We start from the raw sequence: 16,391 nt of genomic DNA, 5'->3' as shown, positions 1-16,391 counted from the left end.
GAAAAATTGTATTGGCCAGAAATGCTGATTTATTTCCTTTGACCCTGGAAATTCCCAAGGAACTCCAGTTAGCACTTCCTCAAATCAGTAAAATGTGAGTTGAGAGGGCACTTTTTGTTACCCCAAGTGAAACAGAAAGAGCAAATGGAGCAATATTTAATGCTAACCCTTAGAGCCAAGTAAGGACAATTACCAATAGGGCAAAGCAGAAATGATTTGGCATACCCAAAGAAGGTTGGGTTAGAGCCAGGGAGATAAGTGAAGTGACTGTGACCACCACTGTTCTCTCCTGGCACATGGTGCTCATCACCCAGGGCTTGGTAAGATCAATGCTGGAATGGCACAGGCTTGTGTCCAGTACCTGTTCCAGAAATAGGCTCTGGATGTAGGCACAGAAAGTAAACAAACATCCCACCAGCTGTTGCTGAGATGTATCCCTCCCAGGCAGGCCTACCCACCAGGACTATTGCTGGAAGAGGGAAACCACCCTGGAGCCACTCCCTGGCCCTGCCTTGGGGTGACTCCCCAAGGTTGAGACAAGCTCCAGGCACATGAAGAAAGACTATTTTCCTGAACATTCCAAACCAGCCCAACCAGCTTTGGCCGTACTTGAGTTACAAGATTCAAGACAGGACGCTGCCATAGCAATCTTAGATTTGCGGGAGAGCTGTTTACTTGAACCCAGAAATGGGTTGTTTAAGGCACAGATTCATTCACCTTGCCAATATTTATTGAGCCCCTGCATGGTGCATGGTGGTGAATAAAGCAAAACCACATCTTCCCACATGGACTGATGGAGGGAGAGATAGGGCCTAGCTAATTAGTGCTGTAATCCCTAGTGCTGCAGAGTCAAGGCATTACAAAGGGTGCTTTACAGCATATGGGGAGGAGCTATGAGAGCCCTAGGCCAGTCAGGGTGGGAGGTAGGAGAAAGGTTCTGTTAGGGAAGCTGGATCCAGGAAAAATGAGTAGCAGTCAGACTGAGAATAGAGGGAGAAAAACATGGGGGCATAGCAAAGTCCCAGAAGAGGAAAACAGCACATACACAGGCCTAAACGCAAAAGAAAGTTTGGAGACAGGAAAGTAGTTCAGTGTAGTTGGAGCATAAAGAACAGAGGAGGAAGCATCAAAGGGTGAGGTTGAAAATGAATAAACCAAGGTCAGGTATAAAGGGCTTTGTAAGCCATGTTAAGGAGGTTGGATTTTATTTTAGGGTCAAGAGGGAGCTAATGGGTCATCTGTTTTTAAAGATGTTATTTATTTATTTATTTATTTATTTAAGGGATTAGGGGAAGCAGAGGGAGAGAGACAGGCAGACTCCACACCAAGCTCAGAGCCCAACATGGGGCTCGATTCCATGACCCTAAAATCACAACCTGAGTGGAAATCAAGAGTGGGACACTTGGGATCCCTGGGTGGCGCAGCGGTTTAGCGCCTGCCTTTGGCCCAGGGCGCGATCCTGGAGACCCGGGATCGAATCCCACGTCGGGCTCCCAGTGCATGGAGCCTGCTTCTCCCTCTGCCCTGCCTCTCTCTCTCTCTCTCTCTCTGTGTGTGACTATCATAAATAAATAAAAATTAAAAAAAAAAAAAAAAAGGAGTGGGACACTTAACTCACTGAGCCACCCAGGGGCTCCACTAATGGGTCATTTTAAGAGGGGCAGTGACAGGATCAGAGTTGCATCTAGAAAGATGGTTAGGGCTGCCATGGGTAACACATGATTAAATTGATTAGGGAAGCACAAATTCACACTTGGCAAGGATAGTTCTGTACGAATTATGCAATTAGGTGGTTTGTGGTTTTCCCTTATTTATATTTTCTAGCCTAATTTCTTTGAAGTTATTGTTTCACTGTTACAGAATAAGTAGAATTATGTTTGGTAGCTTGCAAAGATGGACATATCAATACATCACACCCCCTCTTTCATCTTACAGTATGATGGGGCCACTCCTCTATTGGGATGTTAGGTCAGTACTCCCTCCCCTTGAACCTGGGTAGACCTATGTAATTGCCTTGCTAATAGAGTACAGGACAAATAATGTGACTTCTGAAGCTAGGGTATAAAAACATCCCACCCTCCCCCTCCCCCACTCCAACATGTTCCTTGGTTATTGTAAGCCAACATGTAGTATGTCTGGCTACCCTGAAGCCATCATACTATAGAAGCACCATGGGAAACAGGTGCTCCCAGCAGCTTAGCCCCCAGCTGTGTGAGTCTTCACACCCCAGGCATAAGACATAGAAGAGATTTGAATGATTTCAGGCCCCAGCCTTCAAGCCACCCCAGCTGACACCAAGTGGAACAGAGACAAGCTGTCCCTGCAAAGCCCTGCAGATTTTATGAACAAAATAAATGTCATGGCTTAAGCCACTGAGTTTTGGACTCGTTTGTTACTCAACAATAAATAACTGGCACGCCATGACCTGGGTTTCAGGTTTTATGTAGCTAATTTCAAGTATTTTATTTTTCAGTCCCTTCTAGTTTCTAATGGTTACAGAATTTTAATACTTATACTGAATGCTGTATGGAGAGGAGCAAAATTGGATGCAGGGACCAGCTGTGAGGTGGTTGCAATTGTCTAAGGAAGAGATGACAGTGACTTGAGGACTTCTGTTTCCACTTAGGATATGGAATATGCTGCAAGAAAATGTCACTCCCACCCTAGCAATGAGAAATAGCCAGATAATCTACAAAACCATAGCTTTTCTTGAGTTCTCAGGAAGCTGAGGTCACGAGGCAATGAAATAAAACCTCTTCATTTTTTTAAAGATTTTATTTATTTATTCATGAGAGACACAGGGAGAGGCAGAGACATAGGTGGAGGGAGAAGCAGGCTCCCTGCAGGGAGCCCAATGCAGGACTCAATCCCAGGACTGCGGGATCATGCCCTGAGCCAAAGGCAGATGCTCAACCACTTGAGCCACCCAGGCGTCCTGAAATAAAGCCTCTTCAAGGAGAGAGAGGGACACACATGAACAGTTTCAACTTTAACAGAGCATGGAAGAAGGAGGTGACTGTCCTACAAGTGAGTAAGAGGAAACCAACAAAAATTTTAACAGAGCCTAAAAGGCTACACATGCGCTAGCGTGTCAATTTAGAATAGCTTGGAGACTACTCCAGACACAGGAGAGTTTCTACTCACAGGTAAGCTTTCTTCCAGAGGCCTCTCCTGTAGTTCTGAGGAAAAGTGGGAGCAGGGCAGGACATGGGAGGCAGCTTTCCTCCTAAGTGGTGTGAGCATGCGGAGTAGATAAGGCAGCTGCTGGGGAGAAGACAAAAGGCCTCAGCTGCTTCCACAATCCTCTCTTCTTAGCAAAAGCCTTAAGCCACTGAGGAAGGGGCAACAGAGTCTTGCTTGGGGGGGAGGGGGAGTGATAAAAGCCAAACTCACCTGCTTCTGGGTAAGGAGTAAAAACGTTCTTGCCTTTTCTTTAATACTGGCAAAGATCCATTCAGTGAGGAAGAATGGAAGCAAAATCCCTCTATCCCAAAGGGAAAGCAGGAAACCATCACAGGCTGAAGATTCAAGCAAGGGTCTGTTCTGCTCTGGGGAGAGGGCAAGAAACTCTGGCCACCCCAAACCAACCACAGATATAAGGCAGAATTTGGCTTTCAGAGGGAGTAGGGGCAGAAATAATGAAAAAGCCCCACTCTTGACCTTGGGGTGTGTCTAAGACTAAAGGCGAACCAGGAAAACAGACACACACATCCTCAACCCACTGTGTCCTGCCTCTCCAGGAGCCTAGCACCACACGGCAAGTAACAGCAGGCTACTGCTGGTGGAGGGGCAGGCATGCAGGGATGGTTGAAAAGCTGAAGGTGGAGCAGGAACCCAGAGAAACCCTGACACCCCAGTCCCTAGTCTAAGCAGCTCACCACTAGAGGAATTCAAAGCCTATTTTGCACTGAAGTAATGGTGGTAAAAACAAGACCCAAACCCAACCTGATCCCTAACTAAACTGATTCAGCCCCTCAGACCAACAGAAGAGGAATGCCCACTTCTGGCCATAAATACCATATAGTTCAGGCTCTATTATTTACACAGGATGGGCATTCAGTACAAATTTATGAAACATACGAAAAAGCGAGAAAGAAAAAAAAAACCCAATCCATCATCAAAAGATAAAGAAATCAACAGAACCAGACTCACAGATGACACAGATAGGAACTTTAAAATAATGACTAATATGTTAATGGGTCTAGTGAGAAAGGATGGGCAACCTGCATGAACATATGGGGAGTCTCAGCAGATGCAAGGAAACTATAAGAAAGTCAAATGGAAATGCTAGAAGTAAAAGACTTGATATCAGAGATGAATTCCTTCAACAAGCTATTTCATAGACAAGTACAGCTGAGGGGAAAAAAACAATGAACTTGGGAAAGGTCAATAGAACTCATCCAAGCTGAAACACAAAGAGAAAAAGGAGTAGGAGTAAGAAAATGAAAACCAGGCTTCTGAGATCTGTGGGGAAACAGCAAACAGTCTAATATATGTGTAATTTGAGTCCCAGAAAGTGAAGAAAGAACGAATGGGGCAGAAGCAATATTTGGGGAGATGACTGTTAACACAAACGAAGACATGGCACTGAGCCTAGAGAGAGATGGATGTGGGAAGCATGGAGGGGGAAGAACCATGGGAACTTGGTATCTGAGTGGAATGAGAGTGGAGTGAGAGAAAAGGAAGAGAGAAGCATGGCACCTGGGTTTCTGCATGAGGTAGTAGTGGGTGGTTAGCAAGTGGTGCCGGGATTGCCAGCCTGGCTTAGGTCTGCAGAGCCCATGTTCCATGGGTCACCACCCTGCCTCCTACAGGCTAGACTGGAGTGACAGTGGGTGGGCCTCTGCTCCTTGATGCCCCAGCAGGAGGCTATACTAAGCAGCAGTTTGCTGGCCCCCATGAGTCAATGTGTGGCTAAGAGGCGTATACATCTGTCATTCTCCCCACCTCCCTTTCCCAAGGTCTACACATCACAGGCTGTTCTGAAGGAAAGGTTTTCTCTTTTCTCTTCATGCTGACCTGATCCACTTTTTAAAAATGAGTTCTTTTGCAGATAAGCAGGGAGGGATGAAGCAGAGGTGGGTGAAAGGAATGATGTCTGTGTGTGCATGTGTGCACAAGAAAGGACATGAGTTACTGAGAGTTTATGAGTATTGTATTTTTCCCTTTTTTTTTAAAGTAGGCTCCACACTCCACATGAGGCTTGAACTCACAACCCTGAGATCAAGAGTTGCATGCTCTACCTACTGAGCCAGCCACGTACCCTGGGTTTTTGAGCATTTTATAGAATAGTACCACTTTGGGTTTTTTATCTTATGTCCATTTTGGATGAGATTATCCACTGGTAACTCAGCAGATGCCAAGGTGCAGCATGGTCTTCAGCAGAGTGTCTGATCAAATAAATCATTAGATATGGGAGACAGGATGAAGGATGTAGGCTGGATAAAAGCATAGTAGTATAAATTCACAGTTGTTTGAACAACCATCTAGAAAGTAAGCCATTGATAAACTGACAGGATGCTGGTTTCTTTTTTCTTCTTCTCTCCTCCTCCCCCTCACCTTTCCCCTTCTTCCTCTCCTCCTTCTCTTCTTTTCTCATTATTCCTCCTTTTTCTTTTTTCTGCTCAGCTCAACATTTAAAAAAAAAGATTTATTTATTTAAGAGAGAAAGAGAGAGAGCAAATGGGAGAGGGGAGAGTGAGAGAGAGAATCCCGAAGCAGACTCCCCACTGAACATGGAGCCCTATCTGGGGTTTGATTCCAGGACCCTGAGATCATGACCTGAGTCAAAATCAAGAGTCGGACCCTAAACTGACTGAGCCACCCAGGCACCCCCAGCTCAACATTTTTATTAATGATTTGGCTAAGTGCATAGAAGGCATCTTTACCAAAAGTGAGAGGATAGGTAACTGATTGGCCAACAGAATCAGACTGTAAAAATTTTTATAGACTGGAATGATGGGACAAAGTATGAAATCGAACAGGGATAATATGAAGCCCTTCATTTAGGATAAAAATAAATTAACTCTACAAATAGAAGACAAAAAAGAACTGTGTATTAGTTTATTCTAGTGACAGAAGCCAGACTCAATCTAGATTAAGCCATAAAGGGACATTGATTGAGAAGGACAAAAGTAGAGCTGGCCTCAAGGTCAGCTGGATCCAAGGACTCAAACAGGATATTCAATCTCCTCTTTCTTCCACTCTTAGCTTTTCTCTATTTCTTTCTGTGTAGGTATAGCAGGTAGACAACTGGAAGTTTTGCACATCAATCCAGCCCTTCAATGCCATATATGAAAGGACTTTGGCCTGGCCTGGGTTACATGCCCATTGTTGAACCAATTGCTGTGACCAGGGACAGGATACTTTTACTGGCTGAGCCTAGGTCACGGGCCCAAACCTATGGCTAGAGACACAGGGTACCATGGTTGGCAATCCCACCAGAACCATTTGAGAACGGGAAGTAGGGGAGAGTTGCTGTTACCTGCAGAAACACAAAAAGGATGCTGAGAAACCAAAACAACAGATGTTTGGTGTCCTTACGGTTCAATTGAGTCAGTAGTGTGTACCTGCCAACATTTATAATTCTAGGAATCAATAGTGGAAATGTACTTAGGGCTATAATAGTGTAAAATACATTCTGCACTGCTCATATGACTCTGAAGCATCATCTAGGCACTATGAAAGAAGAACATTAACAAACTCACAGTGCTCGCTGGAGGAGGGGTCCAGAGTGAGGAGGCTCAGAAGATCATCTCATTTGAAGAAAGATCAAGGCAATACAAATTGACCTGGAAAGAGAAGATATGATAGACATAGTTGGCCTTAAAATATATGGAGGGGGCAGCCCAGGTGGCTCCAGTGGTTTAGCGCCGCCTTCAGCCCAGGGTGTGATCCTGGAGACCCGGGATCGAGTCCCGCTTCGGGCTCCCTGCATGGAGCCTGCTTCTCCCTCTGCCTGTTTCTCTCTCTCTCTGTGTCTCTCATGAATAAATAAATAAAATCTTTAAAAAATATGTATGGAGGAATCTTGAGTAGAAAAATGAAACACTGACATACAATGAACAAACTAGGACCAGTGGGAGGAAGTTTCAGGGAGATTGGTTACCATTCCTTACAAGGTAAACTTTCTTTTTTTTTTTTTTTTAAGATTTTATTTATTTATTCATGAGAGACACACAGAGAGAGAGGCAGAGACACAGGCAGAGGGAGAAGCAGGCTCCATGCAAGGAGCCTGATGTGGGACTCGATCCGGGTCTCCAGGGTCACACCCTGGGCTGCAGGCGGCGCTAAACCGCTGAGCCACCGGGGTTGCCCCAAGGTAAACTTTCTAATAGCTGTCCAAGGATAGACAAGGCTGCCTTGTAAAAGGTAGGGGATCCCTGGGTGGCGCAGCGGTTTGGCGCCTGCCTTTGGCCCAGGGCGCGATCCTGGAGACCCGGGATCGAATCCCACGTCGGGCTCCCGGTGCATGGAGCCTGCTTCTCCCTCTGCCTGTGTCTCTGCCTCTCTCTCTCTCTCTCTGTGACTATCATAAATAAATAAAAATTAAAAAAAAATTAAATAACAGGTAGTGTGTCTGGGCAACCTGGGTGGCTCAGGGGCTTAGTGCCTGCCTTTGGCCCAGGGCCTGATCCTGGAGACCCAGGATTGAGTCCCACGTTAGGCCCCCTGCATGGAGTGTGCTTCTCCCTCTGCCTGTGTCTCTGCCTGTCTCTCTCAATCTCTCTCTCTCTCTCTCTCTCTCTCTCTCTCTGTCTCTCATGAATAAATAAATAAAATCTTAAAAAAAAAAAAAAAAAGTAGTGAGTCCCCTGTCACTGGAGGTGTTCAATCAGGCATCAGATGTAAAGGGGATTCCTGTATCTGACAAAAAGCTGGATCAGGTGCCCTCTAAGGTCCTTTCCAGTTATGAAAATCTATGGTTGTCCATTGGAGACCTACAGGCACTTCCTGCTAGTAAGTCCATCCCTGGACTCCCCAGAATCTGGGAAGGAAAGCTGGTGAGCTCTTTTCCCTTCCTAGATGATAATGATCTCTTCCAATGAACACTAGATCACTTACCAACAATCAGAGGGAAGTTCTCCGACGCACACCACCAAGCAATTCTCATACACCAGCAGGAGGTCCAAGAATCCAGCCCAATTCTATCACTATCTACCCAGAGATTGTATCAGATTCTGCAGGGTAAAGGTTCAGTCTTACAAGACTGTCCCCTAACTGCCACTTCAGATGCCCACTGCAAGCCCCGGGCTGTTACCTGTGCTTCTGACCAACTGGCTACAGATTGGAGGTTCCAACCACCTCCTCCTTAAGTTCAGTTAATCTGCTAGAGCAGCGCACAGAACTCAGGGAAACACAACATTTATCAGTTTATTAAAGGACGTGTTAAAGGACAGAAATCAACAGTCGGATGAAGAGATACATAGGTGAGCTTCCATGCCCTCTCCAGGCACACCACTCTCCACAAACTCTGTGTGTTCACCAACTCCAAAGCTCTCCCAACCTAGTCATTTTGGGTTATTATGGAGGCTTTATTGCATAGTCATGACTGAGTCACTGGCCATGGGCTGGTTCAGCCTATAGCTCTTCCCCCATCCCTGGAGGTTCCCAGCCTCTACTCACATAAGTTGTTCCTTCTGGCGACCAGCACCTGCCTTTTTTTGGGGGGGTCCATAAGTCACCTTCAGTAATAACAAGACATCTATTTCACCTTTCTGGCTCTGAAGTGTTTTCATAAACTGTGGATGAACACCAAATATATCTGAGAAATATATTTTGGTCATCTAAATGACCAAGTATGCATTTCTTATAAATCATTTTAACATAGATGGGAGGCTGTGAGCAGGCACAGGAACTGTCCATCACAGCTGCAGCCAGACAAAGAGGTGGGCCAAAGGGGTGTGGGGCAAGGCATCAACAGCATCTGCCATGGTCCCTTTCCCACTTGGTCCAGGACCTATCTTCCAGAGACAGCATGGGACCTTTGATTTTCATGTTCTAGCCTCTGTGACCCAGTGAAATCTCCAGGTCAGCTAATTCTGCATAATCTTTTCTGAAGTCCACCCACAGCTCTTTTGGGTTGAAGTCTCCCTTCTGGGCTGAGCAACCTCAAGGGCTGTCTGGGCTGAGGTGCATGGGCACTGGACTCTCCAAGCTGCCACCTGTTCTGTTCTACACCCACATGTGAGCTTGGTACATGATGACATTAGGGCCACTGGCTGCATTGTTCACTCTACTATAATCAAGGCCAGAAATGGTTGAAGGCTGGATGGGCTCCAAGTTTCCTCTGCTGATGGCCTATTATTTCTTAAGAAGAAAAGGCTAAGAAAGACTGAGAACTCAAAGACCCTGAGAGACCTCAGTCAAAGCCTTGGAGACACTTTGGAAGATGGGAAATCAATGCACTAACATTAGAGGCAGGATTCCCCGTCCAAGTTGGTGTGCCACTCCAGTTACCACTCCTCTGGCCTTGTTCAGAGCTCTGAAACCCTTCTCTCTCGCTCCTGTTCCTCTCTCTCTCTTACCTTGCATTCCTGAGTCATACTCACTGTCTTTCCAGCCGTCCCTTCTGTCTTCCTTCATGTTAGTTACCTCCTGCTATGAGGCTACATTACCTCTGATGGTCACACGACTCCCTGATTTTGCCTCACTTCTTACCATCCCTGCTCAGTGCTCTGATACCCATCTCATCACCTGGGAGAAAGGGAGGCGGAGCTGCCAGTATTTATGGTGAGTCTGGGGTGAGATGGGCCTCCCTATGGGAAAGAGGGGGTGTGTGCTGGGGTGTGTTGGCGTGGAGTTCAGTTTTACCATTGTTAGATTAGGGCAAGGCAAATGGATGGCAGATGTTATCCAGCCAGTGGAAGAGCCTGGTCAGCAAATCAACTGAAACCCACCTAAGGTCTCAGGTGAGAGATGAGACAAAATACTGGATCCCACCTCAGCTCAAGACAAGGCACTTTACTGAGATGGGAGCGGGGCAGTGCGGGCTGACTCCTCTCCCACCTGTCCCCTCTTCCCTCTCTTCCTCCCTCAGGCTCCCTCCATCGCTCTTGCTCTTCAGTCGGGGCTTCTCTCCCCCTGTGCTGTCATGAGTTCCCTACGTCTCTCTTTGTCTCTTTTATCTTCTTTCTGTCTCAGACTCTGCTGTGCTTTGTTCATCATCCCCCAGTCCCCCGTCACTGAGACCCTGTCACCATCTCACTTTTTTGCCTCTTCACATTCTCTCGGTCCCTAAATATGCTTAGTTTCTCTTGGTCACCGTCAAAGGGACTGGCGTATGCCTCTGACTTGATCTGTTTTTCTGTGTCCGTCTGTCCATATTCCCAAAAGCCCTTTAACTCCAGAACGTCTGGCTGGAGTGGCTTTTCTGAGAACAGGGCCTGGGACAGCCACCCAACGTGTGTGTATGTGCGCGCACGCGGAGTCGGAGTCGAGGTGGCCGAGAACATTTCCAGCCCAGCGGTCGTCATGGTAACAGCCTGGGCGGGCCAGGCAGGGGACACGGCGAACCACGTGGGCTTGACCTTTCTGTGGGTGTCACGTTTGAGCGGGAGCTGGGGAAAAACAGCAACAACTGCTTCCCTCTGGCTTCCAGGCCACGCTGAAAGGAGAGAGGCAGAGAGGAGGAGAGAAGCGGGACAGCTGGCAGCAGAGGGAGAGGAGAGACGTTAGCCAGAGCGTCTCGAGACCGGGCGGGGGAGAGGGGCGCGAGCACAGGCCCGCACACACGCACACACCGCTTGGGGTCGGCACCGGGACTCCCACCACGAGCTGACCTGTGGAGGGCACCAGACATCGTTCCTGGAGGTTCAGCCCGCGCTTCAGCCGCCAGCCGCCAGCCGCCAGCCGCTGGCCGCAGCTCCGGGTAGGTGGTTACTAAAAGGTCAGTTCCCCACACTCAGAGCTCCCCTCCAGACTCCTTCGGATCAAATGTCACTTTTTCCATATTGCAGAAGCCTCTATTGCTCTAAGGAAAATCTGCTAAGAGAAAAAAAGAGCCAAATGATTCTTGCAAAAATAGAAATATTATAAATGCAAAAGTCCAAAGAAAGACACTCAAAAGGCATTCTAATCCTCCTTCCCCTTTTCCCAGCTCTGAAGGTCACTCCACAGTTGCTTCTCATGCCCCCCGGGTCAGTGGGGAGAGATGAGGCTGGGTCCCGGGTCCACTTCTCTGGCAAGGGCACAAGAAGGGCCTCCAGATCTTTTGTTGCCCGTGTGTGATGGGGGCTTGGACTCACAGCTTTCCTCCTTGCCTGTAACATACCCATTCTGCTCCTTATCTTTCTCCTATGCAGCAGACATACAGGTGCCAGGACGAGGTGTCCACCGGTGTCCTGTTAATCCCGTGACCTCTTAAGGAGATGTGAAGGGTACAGGGTAGCCTCAGGTCAGCTCCGTAGAGAACACAACTCACCTGTGGATCTCAATTCTAGACTTTCTTTAAAAAAATTTTTTTTTAAAGATTTTATTTATTTATTCACGAGAGACGCAGAGAGAGAGAGGCAGAGACACAGGCAGAAGGAGAAACAGGCTCCACAGAGGGAGCCCGACGTGGGACTCGATCCCAGGTCTCCAGGATCAGGCTCTGGACCGAAGGTGGCGCCAAACCGCTGAGCCACCCGGGCTGCCCAATTCTAGACTTTCAAGTCATGGCCATGCAAGAAATCTCAAACCTTCTGGGAAACACGACTATGGAAAACAAGACCACCAACTCAGGGTGAAAAGTAAGGTCTTGCAGTGTACTGACAATCTACATGCAGGAAAGACATGAAGTGAACACTCACCAGCCAAGAGGTGGGTGACTTAACACACCAGCATTCCAGCCTTTTATTCAACAGTCAGCCCAAGATCCCCTTGGAGAACTGCCATTGTGCCACTCAGATAAAGGAAGGGGAAGTCTTGTGATTCTTGGCAGGAGAGGGGATGGCAGACCAAGTGGTCATGAGTTAGCATGCCTCCCAAAGGCTATTTGAAATGAGTCCTGATTTTGTATATTTGCAAGTGCTTACAGTGTTTCCAAAAATCCAGCAGTTTTGAAGCTAACCTCTCTTTCTCTGACTCAGGTTTAGGTGTTGTGGGCCTCTGTTTGCAAGTTGATTTACATAACCTTCTAGTTCTTTCTCTACAGAATCACTGACTCCTCCTGTCCCTTCCCTGGGGACAGAGGAGGTTCTGGGAACCTTTGAGTACCTGTGACTCCAGAACAGTAGGCAGAGGACAGGAGGGAAATTTGGGTGCCCTGCCGTCCCACACGAGACCCAGGCTGCAGCCTAGCACACAGGCCCTGCACCATCACTCTGCCTTGGCTGCAGCTATGTCCCTGTGTGAGCACAGGGCCTTTCTCTTCTGACCAAGCCCCTTCCCCCTAGATCTGCCTTTTTTCCATCAGCTCCTCAATTCACCCCTGATGCCCCTCCTGCTCAGCACCTGGGGCTGGGACAGCTCCCCAGGGAATTTTTTTTTTTTTTTTTTTTTTAAATAGTCTTGAAGCATCTGCGTACCTGAAGTGATGTAAACTGGGGAATGTGGGTCAGACTGGTGATTGTTCCCACCAGATCTGTGGCTCCTAGAATCCATCTGATCTCTCTCCACTCATGCTCTGGGCCAGGCCTGCCTCATCTTCTGGATCTGGATGTTCATGCACTAGAACAGGCCATCCACTATTTCATGCCGATGCCTTTACTCACTCTATTCTCTTTGCTAAAAATCTCTTTTCTTGGGAATCCATGTTCTGCTTCAAGACTCAATTCGAATGCTACCATACAAGTAGAGCTCCCCTCAATCCACTTCAGGCTACTCTGCTTCCCTTAGAATTTGTTCTTACCACTCTCATAGTAGTCATGTTTCTGTTTCCACATCTGCCTCCCCACTGGAGGGTGTGCTGTCTGGAACACACTGGTCATATTGATCTGTGGATCCCAGAACTTGGCTCAATATTGCTCACTGAGTATTTGTTAATGCTGTTGGTCCTCACCCAGAGTAGACCCTTGGTGGAAGGTGTGAGCCAGAAAGGTCTCACACTCCTCAGAAGCAATGGTATATCTGCATGCCAATGAGTCGTGAGTGGCATATGTCATGCTGCCCTTTCCTTGCCAGACAACAGTCCCATCCTGACAAGGTCCCATGGTGCCAGGCTGGTTGCAAGACAGGGTACCTCTCACCTCTAACAAAACCACAGCTTTGGCCTGTTGGCACCCCATGTGATAGAGATGCAACACCTGGCTGCCATCTGCATCCTTCCTCCCTAGCCTTGGACAGCTGAATCCTGTAGTTATGCCCTCATCCTTTGGCTCTACTGAGTCCTTTTGCTGCACTAAACAGAGCCCTTGAGAGTGGTTTTGAGTGGGAAGAGAGGGCTGGAGGCATCCTTCCTGTCCTCCTCCCTCTCCCTCCTCCTGGCTGGCTGCAGCTGTGCTGTGCAATGGGGAAGTGAGCACAGTCTTAATTACTGCTCAGCCCTGCTCATTAGTGCCTCTGGAAGCCAGAGAAGCCCCGAGTTAGGATGTCTCGATCACAGTGGAGGCCAGGGCCCCAGGTTTCTTGGCTGATCGCTACTCCCATTTCTCAGGGATTGAGTCTGTGTGACTGTGGATCCCTTTTTGGGCCTCCTGAGGGAAATGTCCTTCCCCAGGACGGGAAAAGCGCTAGAGCTGGAGAGAAGAGAGGGAAGAATGGGCCCCCTCGTGGGCTCTCACTCGTGTGTACAGAGCATCACGGGGACAACATATGGTGGAACATGTGAAACTCCAGTGCAATCAGAGAAAAATGAACAAATGATTAAATAAACCACATGTGCTTAAATCCAGCACATTGATGACTACCTTTGGAGGGACTTAGGCAAGCGACTGGTGCATTGTTCAGCCACTATTTTTTTTTTTTTTTTTGGTAGTGAAATGGAAAAAAAAGAACTGTAAGTTGCTGAATACTGAACAAAAGAAAGCCGAGTGAAGTGGGAGGGGGGAGAGGGGGAGGGCTGGAAATTGTAAATGAATAGGCCCGGTACAAAGTCCTTCACAATACCAACTTGTAAACACCCTAGAAGATCATATGAGATAATACACATGAAAGCACTTTTTGAACTGTAAAAGGCTTTGGAAATATACGGTATTATTAGGTAATATTTCTGCTCAGCGCAGACTATAGAACAGATGCTACGAGGAGGCTGGAGATTTATGATAATGACTCATCACCCACAAGGTACTCACACAGTTTAGGCTGGTTTATTTAATTAGTCATTGCCTCTCACATACACTACTGTGCAAGCCTTCTAAGGAGCCTGCCCACCTCCACCTTCTCGCTGTTCCATTCATCCTTTATGCCACCACCAGATTAATTTTCCTGATGTGGAGCTCTCATCAGATACTTACAATGATTCTCTTGCCCACTTCATAGAGCTTGGAGACCTGGGTTTAGCAATCCAGATCATACTCTGCTCCGACACGACTCTCCCAACCTGATTTCCCTCCTTCCACACTGTAGACGTAGACTCGGGGAAATCTAGTCATTTATCCAACACCACACAGACACAAAGTGGCAGGTCCCCTAATCAAACCAACAAACCCCAGACACCTGACTCTAAAACCACTGCTCTTTGTAGCCCCTCTCTTTTTCCCTTTGATAGATAAGACACAATGAAGATCTTCCCACAAAGAGCTTTTTCTCTTCTTTGGAAAAAATTTCCTCAGGACAAACTCCCAAGAGTGGGATTACCAATTCAAAACACATTAATATTTTTATGGCTACATGAATTGACATATACTCGGCCAAAGGGCTGAGCTGATTTATATTTTAGCCGGTGATAAATACACACAGCTTTCACCAGACCCTCCCTGCCACTGGGGGGTAATCTTTGTTTTTTTTATTTATTTTTTATTTTTTTTGGGGGGGGGTAATCTTTGAATAAATTGCTTATTAAATAAGTTATTTCTTTGTTTGAGTTTCTTTGACTACTGAGGTGGAATATTTTTCATGATTCTGTTTACTATTTGTACTTTATCTTGTGTAGATTATGTGTTCATATCTGTGGCTCATATAATTATTAAAGTCTCCCATGTTTCAGATGTTGCAGCTAGAAAAAAGGAAAAGAAAGGGCTATCTTTAAGAGCAGATATGGTGGGCTCTGTGAGATCAGAGCAGAGGTCCCTATCTGACAAAGGCATGTAAATAAGCTGTACCTTTTTTTTTTTTTTTTTTTTTAATAAGCTGTACCTTGAGTAAATCTGTAGGGCAAAATTTAGGTCAACTGATTTAAAATACAGTCTGCAATTAAAGAGAGCACTTTGGAGGAGGCATTCCCTAGACTCAGTCAATACTTTTCCTCACCCTGTCAGTGTGTCATAACACTAACATCCACTACTTCATTTCCAAGTCATTTTGGTGACTACATATTTGCCCTCAAACAGCACTGCTTTATTTTTTTATGTTGTATTAAAATTATTTTTTTACAGATTTTATTTATTTATTCATGAGAGACACAGAGATACAGGCATAGGGAGAAGCAGGCTCCATGCAGGGAGCCGGACATGGGACTGATCCCAGGTCTCCAGGATCACACCCTGGGCCGAAGGTGGCGCTAAACCACTGAGCCACCCAGGCTGCCCTTATTTTATTTTCTGATGAGGTAATGTATACACACAATACAAAGGTCAAAAGATAGAAAAGGATATAGAGTAAAAACATCTCCTTCCTCCTCTGCCTTGGAATCATTGCCTTTCCATCCCTGGGGACAGATGCTATTCCCAATTCCTTGTGTATCCTTCAGGGACATCCTATGCATATTTGAGCCTGTATGTGCATATTCTTAATGGAAATGATAGTATATAATATAGCATACAATACGTGCTGATCTGTACTTTCCTGTTTTGAGAATATTCCATATCAATATATAGAAAGTTTAAATACATTTTTAAAACTGAATATTGGGACGCCTGGGTGGCTCAGCAGTTGAGCATCTGCCTTTGGCTCAGGGTATGATTCCGGAGTTCTGGGATCGAGTCCCACATCGGGCTCCTTGCAGGGGGTCTGCTTCTCCCTCTGCCTGTGTCTCTGCCTCTCTCATGAATAAATAAATAAAATCTTTTAAAAGAAAAGAAAAGATAGATAGATAAGACACAATGAAGATCTTCATGGAATTAATATTAGTGGAATATTAGTGGATATGCTCTACACTAAGAGAATTCAATAAACAAAAATCCACATATATAAGGCAAATTTTCTGGAGGTACTTACTTTGCAAACTAAACCTCTATTTGAAAAAAAATAAATAAATAAATAAATAAATAAACCTCTATTTGTATAGAAATCTTATAATATTAAGCCAACTTCATATATTTCAGTTATGATTCATTTCATCAATATTATGTTAATCTGTTTATACAGAAATG

The 16,391-nt window shown here is 46.2% G+C and overlaps 1 long non-coding RNA gene across 7 annotated transcripts; it reads right to left on the bottom strand.

Annotated features, from left to right (window-relative positions):
• Positions 1 to 2,793: 2,793 nt before the first annotated feature.
• On the bottom strand, positions 2,794 to 14,869 carry LOC144303017 (uncharacterized). Of its 7 annotated transcripts, XR_013370069.1 has the most exons (5): positions 8,065 to 14,869; positions 6,708 to 6,791; positions 3,394 to 6,484; positions 3,145 to 3,261; positions 2,794 to 3,021 (listed from the first exon to the last, which is right to left on the bottom strand). It is a non-coding gene; the product is annotated as an uncharacterized LOC144303017 (long non-coding RNA). The 7 variants fall into 7 exon arrangements; XR_013370065.1 differs by having other exon boundaries at positions 3,145 to 6,484; XR_013370066.1 differs by having other exon boundaries at positions 2,794 to 3,261.
• Between the last annotated feature and the right edge of the window lie 1,522 nt (positions 14,870 to 16,391).

This window comes from Canis aureus, chromosome 32 (assembly GCF_053574225.1).
Source record: "Canis aureus isolate CA01 chromosome 32, VMU_Caureus_v.1.0, whole genome shotgun sequence".
NCBI lineage: Eukaryota > Metazoa > Chordata > Mammalia > Carnivora > Canidae > Canis > Canis aureus.
Note: the sequence above shows the minus strand (reverse complement) of the source record. Positions and strands in the feature narration are given on the sequence as shown.